At 39.9% G+C, this 22,229-nt stretch overlaps 1 long non-coding RNA gene across 1 annotated transcript; it reads right to left on the bottom strand.

The window, feature by feature from the left end:
- Window positions 1–17,249: 17,249 nt before the first annotated feature.
- LOC120742229 lies at window positions 17,250–22,229 on the bottom strand. The gene is made up of 3 exons (XR_005697825.1): window positions 22,219–22,229; window positions 22,146–22,148; window positions 17,250–17,596 (listed from the first exon to the last, which is right to left on the bottom strand). It is a non-coding gene; the product is annotated as an uncharacterized LOC120742229 (long non-coding RNA).

The following is a 22,229-nucleotide window of genomic DNA, read 5'->3' as shown; positions in this document are numbered from 1 at the left end:
GTTTTGTTTGTTCGTGAGTAAATCGGTTTGGCTGAGATTAAAGTTATTAGATTAGATAAAATAAAACTTTATTAATCCCCCGGGTGGGTTCCTCCTTGGTTTTTACACAGCTGACTAAACGTCAAACAGAAAACTGATTAAACAGAAGTATGAGACAGTCGAGAATTTACGCCAGTGTCCTGTTATATTTTAGATAGCAAGGAGCAGACAGACGAGTTTATTAAACTCCACTGAGACAGCGGTGACGCTAATCTGAAGGCTAGACCGTCCAATTTCACGGCCGTTTACTTCCGGCCTACCCGACCTTCTGAGGACCTGGCCCACGTAGACCGCGAAGGCCGGGTCCTCAGGAGGATGCAGCCTGCCACAGTTGTGTTATATTAAGTTGCGGTTATGTTTTGAAAGTTACATATCAGAGAAGGAAAGCTAGTTTTGTACGAAACCAAATCAGTACTATTTTTGTCTGGCTAATTCATTCTAGCTAGCGACAGTGGTGAAATGTGATTTTTTTTTTATTCGGAGATGTTTCTGTTTTATTAGGAGACTGTCTCACCCCAACATCGTCAGACTCATGGCAGTTGGCCGCACTGAGTCCTGCTTTTTGTCGGCAGCTGAATACATTCATGGCGCAACCCTGCAGCAAGTGCTTCACACAGACAGCTGCTACTCTAATAGTCCGTGTTATTGAAGGATTCAGCACGTCTTTTGGGTTTTTTTTATCCATTTTTAGACAGCGATGAGATCGGCTACACACTCCACAGAAGCCCAGAGTTACTGTTAATATCAAAAATATAATGCTGTCCTTTGAGATTTTAACATAAGACTGTGAGTGTAATGGATCTAAAACTGTTTAAATCTCTACAGCCTGGTAACATGGAAACTTTAAAAACAGCAGCAGAAGGTTTCAGTAGTGTAGTCTAATTTGTTCTTTTCATTTAATGATAATCCATATTATATCAACAGCTACATTCACCCTGGAGAGAAACTAGTGAGGGAGACCATCAGGACCAAGATGGGTTTCCTGGGTCCAGAAGTTTGGAGAAACTTCTTCCCTTTCTTTCATCACAGCTGTCCTGTGCCAGAAGTTCTGTTGACCCACTGAAAGAGGCATCATTTAAGAAACACCAGGAACACTGAAGCTCATCGCATTGATCAAGCAGGACTCATGATCTTCACCAGCAGCTCCCTCACAGGGAAATCTTCAGCACTCCTCCGTAGGCCCGCCCCAGGAGATGGATAAACCCAGCATTTCATGAACACTGTGATGGAGACCTTTGGTTTGTGTAATGTTATAAATACTCGGATACTCCCCAGAGGCTCCGGACTTTTAAGATATTATATTCAGTCCTGTAGAAAGTTATATATTTAAAAATATATGATCCTCTCTGGTTACTCTGGTATGAATAACTCTGCATCACTTTATGGTAAATAGCACACTATCTGCAAAAAAACTGTGAAAACTGTGACCTTTGACCTTCATCAGGTTTTATTTAATTGTGTTAGAGAAACTCAAACGTACTCTTCATGCAGCTGAGTACATCAAGTGTTTAAAACGGAAGCTGTGCAGGTCTGAGATACAAACTGAGGTCCTGTTAATGCTGATATATAGTGACACAGTTACATGGGTGATTAATCCTTTTGTTTTTTTGTCTTTAACTTTATCAATAAAACAGCTGTGGCTTTCACTACAGCACATGTGGTACTTTAACCTTTGTACTGTTTTCATCAGTTCATTTTGCAGTTAAAAATTTAAAGATGCCGAGGAGCAGCTCAACAAAACCTTAAAAGAACTGAAGGCAAAAGAAAAGAAATCACAAAGCAGGAACTCCAGCAACACTTGAAGGAAGAAGAACAACTTTAATAATAGACCAACGCGTTTCGGCTTGTGGCCTTCATCAGGGTCATAGTAAAACATTTTAAAATTGCTTAAATACAAGACAGGAAACAGAAAACAATTCCAAATTAACCAGTCAAAACTTAGATAGGTCAGCTGACATAATAGGTAGGTATTGGTTAATTGGCTAAGTCACGCCCAAGTAAATACCGGACTAGATCATTACTGATGAGGGGGGGACATAACCCCCATACGTCTGAAAATAACACATGCATGAAATGCATAAGGAGGATGCTATAAATATACACACAGGTTTAAAAAAAAAAAAAGGGGGGGGGGGGGGTCTTGAATGGTAAAAGCACGTTTGAATTAGAAAACAACATTACATCATCACATGGGAACACATTTGTTAAAAGATTCTTATTTATGTCTCTAAAATGTAAAATATCTAAAATTTAGACTTGAATTGTAGACTTAAGATGAGATGTCTGAAGCGCTACTTCTTCTTTGGCTAAAATAATAAGATTAATTAAATAAATATTACTCATGTGAGAGTAATTTAACTGGTTTTAAAAAAAGGGAGGTGTAGCTCATAAAAACTCATTGATAGAAAAATCCTCATTCATACCTCTGGGGTGCAGACTCTTAAAACGGAATATCCAAGATGCTTCTCTTTTTTTTATAAATTTATATTGCCACCTCTTTGGTTTAGTTTAATGGCTTCTAAGCCTAAGAAAAATAATGGTGAATTTGGATGTTTATCATTGAAGTGTCTTGCAACAGGGCTGGTTAAATCATTCCTCTTGATTGAACTTCTGTGTTCATTAATTGGATCTTTAAGAAGGCGAGATGTTTCTCGTATATATATATGATTGCATGGGCACTGTATCATGTAGATTACCGTATTTCCCGGACTACAAAGCGCACCTGAATATTAGCCGCACAAGCTAAAATCAGGGGAAAATCCTGTTTTGTACATACATTAGCCGCACCTGACTAAAAGCCGCAGGTGTTTCAATGTTGACTTATCATATGTAAGAGAATATGCACAAAGGGAATTGTCAGGAAAGAGATGGCTGTTTGGAGACACACCCCTTTTATTAATATTTTAAAAAACAAGTTATGGGTACATATTTGCACAACTTTTTAGGTATATGTAAAAGTAGCGGTAATTACAAGTACGAAACATGTACTGTGCTTCATAAATGAGTAACAAATGTAGTACATAACAATAACCTACAGCACACCAGAAAAATAGATTCGGACTACCTTTTAGGATCAGGTGCAGCTACACGGCTTTAACAAAAAGAAAAGTCAGTCATTCACCACCATCTTCCTGCGCACTAAAACCACCAAAGTCCTTTTCTCCAGTGTCGGAAACGAACAGGCTCAGGGTGGCTTCGTCATCCACTCTCAGCTTCTTTCCTTTGTTGTCACTTTCAAAACCAAACAAATCCTCGTTGTCAGTGTCAGAGTCGAACACCCTCAGAAGGGCCGTGGCGGTGTCCTCCTCTCCATCATGCAGCAGTCCAGCCCTTCGAAATCCGTTGGTGATCATGGATGTTTTCACACTTTTCCACGCTGTCAGATTCCACCGGTGGAGTTGAGCATAACTTGCTTTTCGCAAGTTTATTGCCGCTCGTCATCCACGCCTCCCGCTGAACGCGTGGCGCTACTTTGAAGTTTGTTTTTCGCGCTACTTGTACGGCACCATGTTGTCTGGCGGATGGACATGTGACCAACATACCACTCTTGAACCCCGATACTGTGTGTCTGATCACATGCCCTTCCGCCAGGCAACGTAGTGCCGTACAACAGCGGAACAAACAAAACAAATCGTCTTACGATATGACAAAAATCATGGACAATCCATAGAAAAGCCGCACCTGACTAAAAGCCGCAGGGTTCAAAGCTTGTGCAAAAAGTAGCGGCTTATAGCCCGACAATTACGGTACATTTTTAGTTCTGCATGTAATAAAGCCCTTTATGGCAATGGTTTTGTCACCTATAGGGTCTTTGAATGATTTAACATTTTTGGTATATTGACAATTAATGCATGCCCCACACTTGAAATTACCATGTAGGTTATGAATTATCAGGGTTTTATCTGGAGTGATAGGGTCCTGGCAGGCTCTAACAAGCCTATCTACCTATTAAGACGCACTTAAAGAAATACGAAAGCACAAAAAGGAAGCTAAAGAGCTCCTCAAACACAAAGTGAAACTGGCCAAACAGCAGCTGAAAGAAAAATTTAAAGATGCCGAGGAGCAGCTCAACAGAACCTTAAAAGAACTGAAGGCAAAAGAAAAGCAAGCCGAGGACAGGGGGGGATTCTGGAGCAGACTGCTGAGAAAGAACTGATCCAGCAGCATCGAGTTTGAGGAGATCAATAGTTTCTTCCTCCTCTCTCCACCTTTCTTTCACCCCATCCTTCTTCTTGGGACGTTTGTTTGTTTTTTAAAAACTCTAATCTAAATACATGTACTGAAATACACAAATAAAATTGCCATAACTTGACCTCATGTTGCCTGCTTCTTTTCTTGTGTGTCTGTGGATGTAAAACAGTAACACACTTCCTGCTCTGTGTGTCTTTAATTGTAAATAATTGCAATATGTTTTCATTTTAAAATGCAGTGCAAAAAACTTCTGCTCTAAATCTTTTTTTTTTAGCAAAAAGCTTTTTTTTGCCTGTTGTGGAAGTTTTCCATTCAAATAAAGCCTGCAGACGAGCGGTGAGCGGTAACTAACATTCTTTAATCAAACACACAAAGAACAGACAACCAAGCTTGATGAAGTCCCTGCATGACCGCGGGGCAGACGGTCAGCAGAGTCTCCCTGAGCCTAGCATGGCTCTCAGTTAAATACCTTCTCCAGGAACAAAAGGCAGTACACAGCTGTTTCACACCTTAAGGTTCACACTCCCTTGCTACCTCCCAGAGTCCTCGAAGACACAAAAGACTCGTCCTGTGGAGTTGTCTGCTTCCCCCAACTTCCTTACTACACCCCCACCATTTGTCTTACTGTATGAGTGTGAGACATGTTAAAATCCAGTGGCACCAAGGTATCATACAATAAAATAATGTGATTAATACATAAGTAAAAGAAATTCCTATACAATCCCACCCTTTGATTCTTAAATCAAAGAATCACATTAATAACAGAATTTCTTTTCTTTCCTGACATTCTGTTTGTCACATCAACATTATTGTTCACTTAAAGGAGTTTCACACTGTGTATCCTCACTTCACTGTTCTCTCACCACCCTTTGTTCATCTTTAATCTTCCCCACAATCTAAGCTCTCACATGCAAACGGAAACAACAATGACACAGAGGACAGGCCTTCTCCAGAGTGTCAAAGTACTTTGCATGGCAAAGTGAAACAGCATTAGGTGGACATTCCCAGTCACGGTCATGGCTCCTGGTGTCTGTGCCATTTACAGAGTCATAATTCCAACGCTGGTCTCCCTCTGCGCTGTCACCTTTGGAGCTTGGCACGCTCTCTTCATTCCTCATTTTCTGTTCCAACGCCGCGGACGATTTAAGGCAGAGCATGTCGTACACCTTAGTTGTCTTCCTCACGCCGAATCTCTTTCACTTTATTTTAAAGTTTTGCTGTTCACAATCTCATGACAATCTCCTGGAAGCCCAGTGGTGCAGTCCACTGTCGTTTGTCAGTTGTCCTGGAGATGGTCCCTGCTTCTCACTGGTCCTCTTGAAGCCTTCTCTCCTGGTCATGGTCTGCATCTGCGCCTCAGTCAATCCTTCCATATCCCTCATGTCACGGTCTCTGCAATTTAAAAATGAAAGCTTCCCCGGTGTGTGAGGTGCAATCTTGCATACTGGTGTCCAGTCAGTCAAGCTTTTGTCAGTCCAGTCAGTTCCCCATATTTTATTTGCTGACAGTAGAACCTCTCGTGACGCAATGAGTTTCTACTGCCAGCAATGACGTCATTTCAAAAAAGGAAAAAAAAGAATGTAGACTGGGTTACCTCGCTGAATCCTTTTTGGCAGGGACTTGTTTTGTGATTGTCCCAAATAAGTGGCTTTCTCCCGAGCCCATTTTAATTTTGGAGAAGCTCACTTGCGATTGATCAACATGTTGTGTAGCCCTTTCGATCCAGATCTTGCAGGCCTGCTTGGAAAGGAGAAAATTGCCAAACAAAAAATCTCAGTGCACTGTTAAAATCAAAAAATATGAAGGCCTCTTTTAGAAGTTGTCTAAGCGTACTCTCTTAGAATGATAGATCAAGACAAAACTAATTGGCAGGTTCAAAGTGGTACCACAAGAAAATGCATCAGTAAATCTCCAAAACTTTCATCCAACAGTCACACACCTTGCACAACAGCAATATTCTATTAGATGATGAGTTTCTTCCCATGTACCCAGATGTGTGTCATGATAAGACCTCCCCCACACATCAGAAACAAGAAACTCAATAATCTATTAGTCTCCACTCATCTGACCCCCCTGTAGCATTCTGTTCACCCCTGCAATGATTCAATCATCCTTCCCCAAAAATAATACTAGTTCACTAGTCTATGTATCACTTCTTAACCCACTAAGTGAACCGGACAAGATGATGGTAACAGAAACGCATGCTTATAATACTGTTTGATCTTCATGAGCTTCATTGCATGTGTGTTTGTGTTAGTACGATTAATGCATTTTTCTGTTTGTGTAATTTTTGTGTACCTCTCCTCTTTGTGGTGCCCCAGACAGTTTTCAATTCTCCACGCAAGGCAGTCGTTTTTTCTTCCCAGTTTCCTAAACCCAAATTTCATTCCCACACTAAAACAGCCTTCCTCCATGTCCTCCCCTGCTCCTTCCACTGTGGTCTCCTCTCCCCCCCTTGCAGCAGTCCAGTGAGAGTCAGTTGTCTTTCAGCTTTGTCCTGTGTTTTCCACTGTCTCATCTTACCATTTTCTCCAAAAGTGGTAAATGTCCAACTCAGGCAGTCTTTTCAAAGGTCCATTAACACACAGTGAAGTTGCAGCTCGTTGGAAATGCACATCTCCATCCATCCAGTCATGATGATGCCATTTTTCTCCTTGCTGCCGCTGTCTTGCACAGCTGCTGCTGCTGGACCTTTTCTTCACTGCTCAGGATGCTGCTCTGAGCTCTTGAGATCCATCTCGTTGTTCTGGAACTGCATTTCTTGTCTTCAGGGAGAGATTCTTGGAGCTTGTGTTCTCAAGGTGACAAACACATGGAAGTTAAGCTTTCTTAAAAACCCAGAGAGATTGTAGTTGCCCTACGTTGAAAAACACCAAACCCTCTTCCTATTTTATTGCTTATTTTTATCAACAATTCTGCTAATTTTGTGTGTGTGTGTCCACCCTAGGGGAGCTGGTGTACCACCTTCTCCCGCTAGTTGGAAACAACTTTTACACACATTTCTACACCCCTCTCTTTTTTTTCTTTTCTTGTTTTTGTTCCCAATTTTCAACATTTTTAACCCCATTTTTCACTGTTTTTACACACACATCAACTTTTCCCTCACAACCATTCTCTTTCATCTCACAACATACTTGTACTCACATTTCTTGCATACAGTCAAATATTGAGTTTTATCTCTGGCCGCTGGGTGAAACGTCCGCCGCTACTGGATCTAGATCCCATATTTACATTCAGAGCGTCCACTGCAATGGCCTTTTTCCCTTCTCAGCAGAAAAGTGCTAAAATACCGTCACTCCGCACACTGTATTGTGCAGACGTGATTATCAACAGTGGACTCGAACCACCGTTCCCTATGATGGACTGGTGTTTTTGCAATTACTTTCTGGCAGACGATTGCTTTTCTTTGCACAACACCGGAACCGAACACAAGCCTGGGGGCTCGAACCCAGGATTTTCCTCCCGGAGACTCAAACTCCGGAGCAGCAAGCACTTCACGGCTCAGCAAGACAAAAAACTCCTCATGACTGTATACAAAGTTAGCTACAACTCACCCATCTGCAGGAGTCCCCTCAAAGTTGATGATCTCGGTGGTAACTGAAACACACGGTTCCGTGAATCTTCCATTTCCTTCGCTTCAACAGCTGGTAGGACAAAGGTACCTTTTCCCTCAGGGGTGATCAGCCCGTCCACGAAACCGTTGTTCAGCGACCACATGGACTATCATGTCGACAACGCCATTTTGTTGTGGAAGTTTTCCATTTAAATAAAGCCTGCAGACGAGCGGTGAGCGGTAGCTAACATTCTTTAATCAAACACACAAAGAACAGACAACCAAGCTTGATGAAGTCCCTGCATGACCGCGGGACAAACGGTCAGCAGAGTCTCCCTGAGCCTAGCATGGCTCTCAGTTAAATACCTTCTCCAGGAACAAAAGGCAGTACACAGCTGTTTCACACCTTAACACTAGAATTACTGAGCCTTTTTTTCCCTGGTGCGAGTCCCTACTACTAGATTTACTAGCCCTGCGCAAATTTGCTTAAATTCCACTGGCACTGCGTTGTCTTTACAGTCCCTGGCACAGCAGCTGCAGCAGCTTCAGCAGCCTGCGTCTGTGCTAATATTTCCTTGTGCTACATGAATCAGCAATGAAGTTCCTGAGCTAGAAGACTCAGAAACAAGCTTCTTTTGCCTGTCCACCCTGTACATGCCTTGTACAAAATGTAGGCATTCACCGCCGCCAGGTCCAGCATATTGTAGAAAACCACTACTGACCACCTGCGTGTTGCTGCTCTTATGGAATACATCCGCACAAGTTGAGTAAGTTCACGCCAGACTTTATTCACCGTGCCCCATAACGGTGTTTTGCGCTGCAGCAGTCTGTGCGACAGTGACAGTGAAGTAAAGAAATTGTCTGTTGTGACGTTTCTCCCATCATCCAAAAACGGCTCCATCAGTTTCATGACCACGTTCTCTGCCAGCCTCTCTCCCTTCTGACGACTGGGGTCTTTTCCCAAGTAAGGAGATGCACTGCAAACATATTTGGTGTCCAAGTCTGTGGCCACCCAGAACTTGATCCCAAATTTGTCTGGCTTGGTTGCAATATACTGTGTGAATGGACAACGAACCTTGGTAGGGAACAGCTGTTCATCTATGGTCATGTGTTCTCCTGGAGTGAAACTCTTAGCACAGTTCTTGTTGAAGCGTGTCCAGATGTCGGAGATCACCGCAAATGTATCTGTTTTCAACCGTTCTGCCCGCGTGTCCTTGTCATCAAATCAAAGGTGTTGCATAATTGAAATGAATCTATCTCGGGGCATTGTCTCTTTGATTACTGGCACCAGAAATCTTTCTGACCAGCAATCCACAATGGCACCAACAGGACACATGATTGCTCTTACAAACAGGATTGAAATGAATGCCATCAGTTCATGAACTGACAAATTCCAGTCCGGCTCTATTCTGTGGGCTTGATGGACCGTACACTCCCTGATGGTCTGCACTATTCCCACGTCTAACAGGCAAAGGAAGCTTTGGAGCACACTTGTAATCTTACGCTGTCAGAAGATAAACAAATAGAGAATGGTAAATTTACATGGACCTCACTCTAAATGGGTTTATATAAATATCATATGTAATATGGCAGTGACAAACCTTAGCAGACTCTGTGGGTCCAGCTTGTGCAGTGAAGCACGAGCGATTTGCTACTGCACTGGGCATTCCAATGTCCAATGTTTTTTCTTGAGAACTGAGACCTGACAATTTTTTGTCTGATACCTGACAACTTTTTTCTTGAGAACTGAGACCTGACAATTTTTTGTCTGATACCTGACAACTTTTTTCTTGAGACCTGACGATGTCCTAAAATGTACACCGTATTAGGGTAATGAGACAGTTGTAAATGATCCCTGCTGTCATACAAGGCGAGAGCGGTGCAACCTGGACTGGTTGGCAGATTGTGGCACTGTACGTGTTGCACGTGTTTAATAAAATTAAAAAGACTAACACTCATAGATCACTATTGTTAATGGACAACTATGAAACTGTCAAAAAATCACAAATGAATTTCATTTTAAGAGATTAAGACTGTCACCATAAATACATCTCTAGCAATTCTTACATGAAAATCTGGGAAATCACATACTGAAGGAATGGTGAAGTGCATGCAGACAAACCAAAAGGTCCAGAGAAAAGAAACATTGTTGTTACTTTCACAAAGAAAAGAAAACCTGTGTTTTCAGTTCAGGTCACCTTGGTTGCATTTATATGACATCAAATCTCAACAATAAACACCTCAAGTCGCTTTATACTGTAAGGTAAAATCCTACAATATTAAAAAGAAAACCCCAATTATTTTACAGTCCCCTATGAACAAGCACTAGGAAACCGTGGGAAGAACAAACTCCCTTTAAAAGGAAAATGACGGAGTCAGACTTGGGAGGGTGAAGCCATCTCCTGTGGCTGGTTGGGGGGGTTGAAGGGAAAGAGAAAAGGAGAGCAGATTAAACCACAGACTATGGGAGAGAGAAGACGGAATCATAAGACTGGTGTAGCTGGATAATAGAATTGGATGATGTAGCACCATAATTCACTAAGCATGTGTTGCACAGTCTGACATCCCTCAAATAGATTTTGTACAGATTGAAACCAAGATTTCATTTGATCCATCTTGCACAGTGTGACATGAAACGTACACAACTGTTGCTGTCACACAGTCTAAAGATTCGTTCAGGGAGCGATCACCTTCATGGTTAAAGGAGAACATTGTTAACTTTAGAAGGAATAATATACCTTTTACCTGCAGTTTGTCAGTCTTTCCTGCGTTGGTACTGAACAGTAAGATTTAACCAAGTGGTCCTCGCTGTACAAGAAAACAAAAATAAAAATAATCATGCCAACATATCACATAAATGTCAACCCAGATGAGGAATGATACTAAAACCACTCTAATGCACTGTGGTAGAAGCATCTCTCAAGAAAGAAATTACAGAATAAATTAAATTAAATGAAGTCAATGTATAAAATTACACAAGTGAGCAATAAAGGCTTGTCCTCGGTTTTACTACCCGAAGAGCTGATTGCTGCTTACAAGCCCCTTCCAGTGGGATGTCCTTGCGTAAGAAGTGTAATCTTAACATGCACTGCATTAGCAGCTGAGTCACAACAACCCTGCTGAAAAAAACCGTTTTCAATGTTTGGTGCTGTTAAATCCTACCCACTGATAACTCATTGTTCTAGTGACTACAGGAAAAGCAGCTGGCAACTGTATAAGCTATGAAACAACAACAACAACAATAATAATAAAAATAATACAAATAATAACTACAATAGATGCTTATATTTATCAGTTCAATGTACTTTTGCAAAAACCGAATTATGAAGCATGTCAGTGCAAACAAACCCTGTTATATTTATTTATTTTAGCTTATTTTAGCTAAGTACAGTAAACATATGTTTTCTCTAGTTTTAGATCAGTATTTAGAGGATCTTAAATGTGCTCTGTATTATCCTTATATGAATACTTCAGGTTGTAGATGTCTTACTACATTTTGTCACTCATCCATGTGACTGCTTGGGACTGAAGAAGTCACTTGGATTACGAAATGGTTCTCCCACGGAAAACGCTACGTCCAAATGAACAGAATGACATGAGTAACATGCTACTTTTTAGTTCAAAGATGTGAACAGTGGAAAAGTGTGGAAATCAGAATATGAAACTAATACTACTTATTATGGATGTTTTGCTTTTACAGGGCTGCCTGAAAGGCAAAAAAGATAGTTGTCATAGAATAAACAGAATACAAAATATATGTGTTTAGTATTAATATACGTGTTAGAACATGGAAATCTTGTTAAATAATTTATTATTATTAATAATTATGATCAAACTATTTTTCAAAGTATGGATGCCTAAGAGCTTTTTGACAACATTTTTTATTATTTTGCACCAAAATAATAGTTTGGGTCTTGTTGCTCTTTTACCATGACCAGCGGAGATGAATATAGCGAGGCATTTATGATTCTATTACTGCTGGATCCATCCATTCAACAGGATATTTTAGTTTGTGAGGTTTATAGTAAGGCAAGCTTTTGCTGGCAACATAAATAAGCATGAGTCAGAATACATTCCTTTCTTGCTGATGGCCTTTCAGCTCAACAAACAGGAGGAAGAGGAGGAGATGCAGAGGCTTGACTTGCTCTACTGTCCCCTTCCATCAAAACAGAATGCTAAATCAAAGCCCAAAGCTTTCCCTAACTTCATTTCATTTCTGTTTCCATCACAGAAGTTTTTGTGGGCTTTTTTTTCCATACCTAAATATCATCCTAATGGATGATTGGATAACTGTGCATGGTGAGATATGGCTAATGTTCTATTTTCCTATTTTAAATTTGGTTCAACCAGGATATTTATTCACAATAAATAAATACAGGGAGTGCAGAATTATTAGGCAAATGAGTATTTTGTCCACATCATCCTCTTCATGCATGTTGTCTTACTCCAAGCTGTATAGGCTCGAAAGCCTACTACCAATTAAGCATATTAGGTGATGTGCATCACTGTAATGAGAAGGGGTGTGGTCTAATGACATCAACACCCTATATCAGGTGTGCATAATTATTAGGCAACGTCCTTTCCTTTGGCAAAATGGGTCAAAAGAAGGACTTGACAGGCTCAGAAAAGTCAAAAATAGTGAGATATCTTGCAGAGGGATGCAGCAGTCTCAAAATTGCAAAGCTTCTGAAGCATGATCATCGAACAATCAAGCGTTTCATTCAAAATAGTCAACAGGGTCGCAAGAAGCGTGTGGAAAAACCAAGGCGCAAAATAACTGCCCATGAACTGAGAAAAGTCAAGCGTGCAGCTGCCAAGATGCCACTTGCCACCAGTTTGGCCATATTTCAGAGCTGCAACATCACTGGAGTGCCCAAAAGCACAAGGTGTGCAATACTCAGAGACATGGCCAAGGTAAGAAAGGCTGAAAGACGACCACCACTGAACAAGACACACAAGCTGAAACGTCAAGACTGGGCCAAGAAATATCTCAAGACTGGTTTTTCTAAGGTTTTATGGACTGATGAAATGAGAGTGAGTCTTGATGGGCCAGATGGATGGGCCCGTGGCTGGATTGGTAAAGGGCAGAGAGCTCCAGTCCGACTCAGACGCCAGCAAGGTGGAGGTGGAGTACTGGTTTGGGCTGGTATCATCAAAGATGAGCTTGTGGGGCCTTTTCGGGTTGAGGATGGAGTCAAGCTCAACTCCCAGTCCTACTGCCAGTTTCTGGAAGACACCTTCTTCAAGCAGTGGGACAGGAAGAAGTCTGCATCCTTCAAGAAAAACATGATTTTCATGCAGGACAATGCTCCATCACACGCGTCCAAGTACTCCACAGCGTGGCTGGCAAGAAAGGGTATAAAAGAAGAAAAACTAATGACATGGCATCCTTGTTCACCTGATCTGAACCCCATTGAGAACCTGTGGTCCATCATCAAATGTGAGATTTACAAGGAGGGAAAACAGTACACCTCTCTGAACAGTGTCTGGGAGGCTGTGGTTGCTGCTGCACGCAATGTTGATGGTGAACAGATCAAAACACTGACAGAATCCATGGATGGCAGGCTTTTGAGTGTCCTTGCAAAGAAAGGTGGCTATATTGGTCGCTGATTTGTTTTTGTTTTGTTTTTGAATGTCAGAAATGTATATTTGTGAATGTGGAGATGTTATATTGGTTTCACTGGTAAAAAATAAATAATTGAAATGGGTATATATTTGTTTTTTGTTAAGTTGCCTAATAATTATGCACAGTAATAGTCACCTGCACACACAGATATCCCCCTAAAATAGCTAAAACTAAAAACAAACTAAAAACTACTTCCAAAAACATTCAGCTTTGATATTAATGAGTTTTTTGGGTTCATTGAGAACATGGTTGTTGTTCAATAATAAAATTATTCCTCAAAAATTCAACTTGCCTAATAATTCTGCACTCCCTGTATAAGTCTCTCTCTTTGACATACGTACACACAAGTGAAAGAGCTTAAAACTAATACTGAAAAACAAGCCCTTTTCACAGGTTTTATTATAACTAATACCAGTATTTACAAATGTGGGTTTATTTGTAAGTGCCAGGAAGCATCAGCAGTAATTATCAAAAGGACCTCAAAGTGCTCTATCGAGTATAGGAAAACACCAACTCAATGTAGTACCAGAGTAGGTAGGTAGGTAGGTAGATAGATAGATAGATAGATAGATAGATAGATAGATAGATAGATAGATAGATAGATGTTTAATTTGCATTAATCCAGAGCTTTTTAAGTAAAACAAAAGACATGATATGCTTTAGGAAACTTTTTTTCTTTTTGTATTGTCTTGGCCCTGAATGTGTGAACCACTAACATCCTGTTAATAATCCCCTTGTTTGGCCTCGTCAAACATCAAAGGATAAAACACCACAGGCGTAGCCTAGTTTTGGATGGGGGTTTCATCTAGGGAACTTTAACACTTACAACTGGGAGAAGGGTATGTAATTGGTATTGAAGGCTTGTTTTTAATTATGTCATTTATTTATAAAATTCTAGTCAACTACAAGATTCTCCGAAAACATGAACTTGTCTGTAGCTGTCTTAAACAATGCCACATTCTTGGAATACTGTAACAGGGGCGTGTTTGGTCTGCTGTAGGGCTGCAGCACTTTGTAAAGAGGCTAGAACAGTAGACTCTTTGTTTCCATGGTAACTGTGTGAGTGAATAGGAGGGGAACATGGTGGAGATGCTTTAGGTGAGTTCATTTTGCAAAATTATGTGACTGCTTAGTTTTCTGTTCTTCATCACTGGGCATCGCAGTGTGCATGTATGCCTGTGTTTGTGTGTGCGTGTGTGTGTGTGTGTGTGTGTGTGTGTTGTTTTTTTCACATGATGTCACATGTGACTCACACTTACTGTACTTTAGTTTTCTCTTAAAATCATTCTTGAGGCTGAATAATGCTGATGGTACATTCAAGGTGGCAGATTGACAATCCTGATGAGGTTATCTTCACTATTTTTCCTTCCTCATTATTTCAGAAAGGAAAAGAGCTTTGATGTGTAAGAAAAAGCCTCTGGAGAGTTGACAACTGCGTGTATAATGCAAAATATCTTTAAACTTACCGCAGCTTCTGAATATCCAAAGTCTCTTTAAAATATTGTTTTTTCCCCCTGACCTTTCTTTACAAAGCTACCATGTTTATTCCATAGTTTAGTCATTTGTTGGATATCAAACATCGACTTTAGAAACATCAAGGGTTTAAAAAAGAGCTGTTAATGCAAAGATGATTTCACCTACTGTTTAACTTTATTTAAACTCATCAAACAGTCCCTTCAATAATACATAGAAAACCTCAACAATAAGAACACCAATAACACAATGAGCAAACACTTGCGACTCCATAAAAGTCCATTTTAATAGGAAGAAAGCACCAACAGAACCAGGCTCAAGGAGAGGAAGCCATCTGCTGTGGCCAGTTGGGAGTGAGGGGAGGAAGACAGGACAAAAACAAACTATGCAAGAGAACAAAAGATGATTAAATGATTAAATTCAGAGTGGTGTATAAACACATAATGAGTGATGAAGAAACACTCCATGCATCATGCGAAGCCCCAATCAGCCCAGGCCTATTGGGGGATAACTAAGGTTCATCTGAGCCATTAATCCAGCCTTAACTATATGCTTTACCAAAAAGGAAGCGTTTAAGCTTATACGTAGAAAGAGTGCTTCTCCTCTGATGCCAAGCCGGGATCTGAAGAGGGGTCTGAAAGGCTGAAGGCTGAAGGCTTTGCCTCCTATTCAACTTTTAAATACCATAGAAACCACAAGGACGCCTGCAGTAGAACAGAGGTGCTGTATTCGGTGATACGGTACAGTATGAGGTCTTTAAGAGAAATACAAATAGTTTATTTTCTAAAAGTGATAACCTTCCAATTTAAATGCAGTTAAACACAGTGACTCACTTGTGTTCCTAATATTTTTATCTTTAATAAAATTATTTAAGGTAAACAAAAAATTACACCTGTAACACTTTTCCTGTGCTTTTCAAATTTGTAAAAAGAAGCTTAAATAGAATAAAAAGAACGAGTCATTGTCTAATTAAAGGGGTCGTGAGCTAAAAAGGTTGAAAGCCACTGGAAAATTACCCTCATGCCAATCAGCTGTCAGACACCAACAGCTTGCCCTTCACGGTTCATTGAAGTACTGCTGATTGTCCTTCCTCTTTCTGGAGATTTAGCTGTGCCTCAAGTTTTAAAGAAAATGCAAGCACTGTAAATTAAGTGTGGCTTTGTGTCCACTCTTGCGCTCTTGCTTTTGTTCACGCTGTACAACAAATAAATATACTCATTTGGCATCACTGCTGGAGAGCATTAAAACCTGCTTCCTAGACATAAATGGGTGGCTTGGTGTAGCACCACAAGCCTGCGCTGATAGAGTTGTCCTAAAAAGCTTCTGGATTTGCTGCTGGACAGAGACCAAAGTGCTTTAAAAGTCCATCTGGAGGCAAATATAGCAGATGAAAATGCTTTGCAGTGCCATTTACAAAAATCATATTCTTTTGCCCAGATTCAGCCCTCATCTGGACAGTTTTCTGTTTAATATTGTATTCAATATGTAAGCCAAGATCAAAGAGTTTATGATAACAGAACTCATTGTATTAGGAAAAGATGGCCACCCAGCAGTCAGAATATTTTGCATGGATTAAGAAGAGCAGATGAAAGAGTAAAATAAACACATTTCAGCTTTTCTATAGCATCTTCTTTCTTTGTTCTCTTGAGAGTAGCGGGGATATTGCTGCTTTCTCACACTCCCACCCACTCCTATTACAAGATGTGTCTTATGTCGCTGTTGATGTTTATTGCTCTCGCTGCTGGCCATATACCACTGAAAACTGCAGCTTATCCCCTTCCCAACACAAAAACCTTACTTGGTGTTCCCACTAACGTGCACCCATAGGACCAAACAACAACAGCATGTGCTACACCTTGAGGTATTACATCAAAGGTGGCGGTGCTCGTGGAGGCAGTGGGAATTTTATTCAGGACTGGGGCAAGGAGCAACCTCTGGAATGTATTTGCTCGACATTTTAAAAAACATTATGGATTTTGCAGAGTAATTTCATTACCCCTGTGACCAATAAACTGCTACATCATTTGAGGTGGAAACAAACACTTCGCCCTCAAGCAACTCTGCAACAGCTACTCCTTCCTGGTCTCATTACAGGACAAACTCTTCTCCAAGGCTCCTCAGATAATAAGCTGATAAGTCAGATGACAGAATATGCCTTGCATTAGTTAGATGCCAAGGGCTTACACTGGCCTTCCATGTTGTCCTTGGCCTCTATTAAGGAACTGCAATAAAGAGGCTGGTTACCACTCTGTAAAGGTCGTGTTTATGGTCACCAGTGTTGGGTAAGTTACTTTAAAAAAGTAATTAATTACTAATTACTTAGTCAATATTGTATTTAAGATACTTATCTAATTACTGTGTCAGAAAAGTAACTTAATTAATAAATAAGTAATTTAACTAAATACTTCTTAAAATCCCTATAAACCTTGAGTGGGCAAACAATAGAAACTCTTTAAATAATAAATAAATTTTTTTAAAGATGGAGACTCTACAGTACGCAGCGGTAGCATCTCTTCCACACTGTAGCCTGCAATCATTTTTTTAAGCTCACCTTCAGACGCTTTCTGTGCTGCTGAAGTAAAATCAAGTTTTGCCTGCTTAGCAGGAGTTATCCATGGATGATGAACAAGGATCACTCAGAAGTGTTCGTCTATGCTCTCGTGTCAGGCGCTTCAGTAGATTACTCGTGCTATTAACAGCAGCCGATAGTTTTTCTCCCCAGGACATAGCTTACATATTACTGTAATATTCTTGTCTGCTTGTTTCAGAAAGGTGAAGAGACAGGAATATGTCCATTTCATAAAACAGCCACTCGCTTCAGCCGAGTCCGACATCTTCCGCTTTAGAATACGACTATGCAGCAAACTGGCGCGAAATGACGTGCACCTGCACTACAGCGATGTTAAAGCGGCAGAATTATTGAAATTAAATAATGATATTCAGCGAGTTTAATTATTTTACAATGTAACGCAAGTATTTTGTAAGTAACTGTCATTAAAATACCTAAAAATGAACAGTAATTAGTTACTCTACTTTTTCAGTGGAAAAGTAATTTAATTACAGTAACGCATTACTTAGTAACGCATTACACCCAACACTGATGGTCGCGTCTTATATATGTGCATACATGTGATAATTCATCTATGAGACCTTATAGAATTTTATAAGTGCTTATAACCATGCAAAACAACACACAACACACATGTTAGAAATATTTTAATTAATAATTAATTGATAAATAATGGCCATTTAGGAGCTTTAATTAAACTGACATTACCATAGACACTCATCAGCCACTTTATTGGTTACCTGTTTCACAACACCATTAATTCTTCATGGCACAGGTTCATCATCCATGGTGTGCATCTTCCTTTCCACCACAATCCAAAGATGCTGGATTAAGATCTGGTGACTGTGCAGGACCTTTGGGTACAGCAAACTCACAATCATGCTCAAGGAAATCAGTTTGAGAGACATTTTCATAGAGAAAATTAATGCTCATTACATAATTTATTTAGTTTTTAAAAATTCTTTTCCATTCTCTGTAAACCTTAAGACTGCGAGGGAAAATCCCAGCAGATCAGCAACTGTCAGCAAACAACAACTCATCCTACATTCAGGCACTTCCATGACTTCTCTTCCTGTTTCTGAGCCTCAGTTTGAATGCAGGTTTGAGCTCAGCAGGTCATTATGGCTAAATTGAGTTGCCATGTGACTGGCTGAGATACAAACAGCAACAGTTTTACCTAGCAAAGTGACTGGTGGGGGTACGGTATTTAGCATTTTTATGACACAATACAATGTTTATGGGGGTTTTGAGGAGTATTTGCTGTCTGCTAGTGAAGTGTAAAAGCTTTATGTAAAAGCTGTGAACTCACTACTAGCACTGACAGCACATGCTCACATGTGAACTAACATCTTTCTTAACTCGTGAAATTCACACCTGCGCTTTGAGATTGCCCAGTACTACCTAGTCTTGTATCATTTGTCACTTTATATGGTGTGAGTTTTCCAGTTTTTGCTAAGATGAGAAATGATGTGTTTTAGAAAATAAAACACAATTTTTTCTTTCATTTTCTTTTCTTTTTTTTAAATTGAACATTATTTAGTATAGTGTATAAACACGAAAATTGCAATACTAGAAACTACCTTCCTACTTGTCTTCTTATTTAGCTTCATCTCACGTCTGATTACTGTACACAGTGCCAACAGCAGCAGATAATTATCATAGTGTGGATTGCAAATTATTGGGGGACACTCCTCTGGTTGCCCTCCTTTCATTACATTGAGCTTTTCATCGCCCTACACATTAACCTCTGTCCGGACTTCACTGCTTTTGCACGAAATGTCATTGTCACTTTACCAAAGAGTCAATTTTGTGTGACACGTTAACGATTTTGCTGTTTCTGTGGCCAAACGTAAATAATTTTTTGCTGGTCTTTGGTCTAAATGCAACCTTGACTTATTTGAAATTCCTCTCATGCATCTTGATATGCTGTAATTGGATGCTGGTTTCATTATGATCAATTTATCACATTTGGCTGACTTCTCCCAGACATTTCTTTGGTATTCTGTTTGATCCAAAAAATATCGTTTGTACAAGGAAATGAAATGTTAGAAAATGTTTCCACGTTTTTTTTTTTAAAAGTTTGGGTTAGGAGTTTCCTTTAAGTTTCCTTAAATACAGAGTAGTGTTGTGCTATGTAGACATGGTTTTTAACTTTACCAGAGCTTTGACATTTGAATGAGTCTATACAAGTACAACAGTTTTGTAAGAATAACATTAGGATTAGCACTTTACCAATGCAATCACTTAATTAGTTGGCACAGTGGTGTGGTGTTTAGTACCACAGTAAGAAGGTACTAGGTTCAAATCTGATGGCTGGGTCTGTGTGTTCAGCATGTGCTTGTATGGCCACTCCCACTTTTTCCCACAGTCCATAGATGTGTATATTAGGTTCACGCAGAGTTTTACATTGGCTGTAGGTGTGGTTAGTCTCTGTGATAGCACTCTTCTTCATTTTTCCACACCTTTCAGGACCATGTAGTCCTTGGATATCTTCATAGTTGTATTTGTAGCTTACTTTGGGGCGACCGTGGCTCAGGGGGTTGGGAATCACATCTGTAACCGGAAGGTCGCCGGTTCGATCCCTGGGCTCTCTGTCTTGGTCGTTGTGTCCTTGGGCAAGACACTTTACCCTACTGGTGTTGGCCAGAGGGGCCGATGGCGCGATATGGCATCCTCGCTTCTGTCAGTCTGCCCCAGGGCAGCTGTGGCTACAACTGTAGCTGCCTCCACCAGTGTGTGAGAGTGAATGAATAGTGGTATTGTAAAGCGCTTTGGGTGCCTTGAAAAGCGCTATATAAATCGAATCCATTATTATTACTTTACCTGAGCTCATTCTGACTTTGAATAGGCTTCCCCCCTTTGTCATTGGAGAATCCATTAATAAATGTTTAAAGAGTCAGATGTTTGATCTTGTTTCAAGTCACTTAGTTAGGAAAGCTGATGGCTAAATGTAATTAATGGCCCACGGTGTGTTTATGTGAGGATTCTGAAGCTGGATGTCACAAGGCTGACACAGTTACATGAAACATGAGGGGAAAAAAGAGGTCCAGCAACTCAGGAAACCTTTGGATGTATTAAAAGTTTCAATGCACACATTTCATATAATATAAGCCTTGCATTCATTCTTATTATATTTGGTTGCGTAGTTGCATAGTAGGTTGCTAGTCACAAGGCACTAACTGTTGCTTGGTTAGAGGGTTAGTTTGCTTTTTTTGGGGGGGGGGTTGTTTGTTCCTTTTTTTACTTGTGTAGATAATGTGCTATTTTCCACTTATGTTTTACAATGCTACATGGTTTAATTTACCTCTCAGCATCACCAGGACCTGCAGCTTAACTGAGCAGCCATAAAATGGCCATAAAAAGCTTAATCTAAACCCTTTTCATGACAACTGACATATTCATTATTAAATGTCAGCATCACTGACATTTTCATTTTTTTCTTTTCAGTATTTATCTTTTTTTTTTTTTTTTAAATAAAACGACTAAAATGTTTTTTTTTTTTTCATATTTATCAGTTTTTATCTGCTTCATCAAATACAAACCAAACCATGAATTTTGTCTTGATTTGCCAAATCCCCATTTCTCTCGTCTAGGCAAAAGACTTGATTTTGTGAGCTTCAGAGGTATAACAAGCTTTTTCTGCAAATCAAGATTTTTTTTTCAGTAAGTGCTGCCCACACTTATTGAAAGAATTAATCTGCTGCAAATCTGGTAATGTGATAGATTTATTGTTAGTCAAAGTTTTGTGTCAAGTAAACGTCGTGGTCAAAAGTGACTCAATTTATTTTAAAAATAAGTTTGTAAATGTATAAATAAGGGTAAAAAACAATCCCGTCAAGGCGATGTAATGCAAAACAGATTAAAACAACTAAAAGAGTAAATAACTCTGTTGAACTGGATGAGAATGCTGACTGGGACTACAGCCTGTTTAAAATTAAATCCACCTGCTTAGTGAGACCGGCATAATCCATGTGGATTATTGACCGTGATTGATTAGTTATGCCTGCAGTTGCCTGAAGGTGGAGCTCTGGCCACGATGCCTCATTCACAAGGAAGCTGCTGTGTCTGAGCGTCTTTATTGATTTATCCCCTTTTCGGGTATTAAATGAGCATTTCTGCTTTTGAACTGTACAAATATATATGTTAAGCTGCACTGACTTTGTTTGCAAATGTACCAATAGGATATTAGGAATGTTTAGTTAATTTATGTTAGTATTGTTAGGATACTGTTAAGCAGCTAGCTATGCTAGGCGCTCTAGCTAAGCTGCGCTACAGCATTTTGTGCATATTGTATTTGATTTAGTTTAAACACGTTTTATTTTGATTGAAAGGACAAATGCCTTTCAATATTTTTACATGAATGCTTTGTTTATTTTCAATCTTTACTCATCTGTAAGTGAAAGGAAAGAAAACTGCCTTGAGATGTTGTTTTTTTGAACTAACAGAAAATGTGCATCGTTGTTAAGCTGTTTCATACTTTTGTATGTATGTCTGTATTTCTAGGTCATTCACAATGAAGCTGTTGACTGAGAAGCATCACGTCCAAGCATCTTTATTGATTTATCCCCCTTTCAAGGTGCAACAGTAACTTTGATACAGTCTAAGTCAGGAAACATACATGAAATGAAAACAACCACGCTGACTACGTTGCATCGATAAATGCATCAATGATGTCATACTGCAAATTACTGTACAGACTTACTCCAGCCCGAAGACAGCTGCCTATATATCTGGAAATCCTTGTGAGTACAGAAAAGCCCGGTACACTCAGAAGAGCA

This window comes from Simochromis diagramma, unplaced genomic scaffold (assembly GCF_900408965.1).
Source record: "Simochromis diagramma unplaced genomic scaffold, fSimDia1.1 OVJJ01000079.1, whole genome shotgun sequence".
NCBI classification, from domain to species: Eukaryota; Metazoa; Chordata; class Actinopteri; order Cichliformes; family Cichlidae; genus Simochromis; species Simochromis diagramma.
Note: the sequence above shows the minus strand (reverse complement) of the source record. Positions and strands in the feature narration are given on the sequence as shown.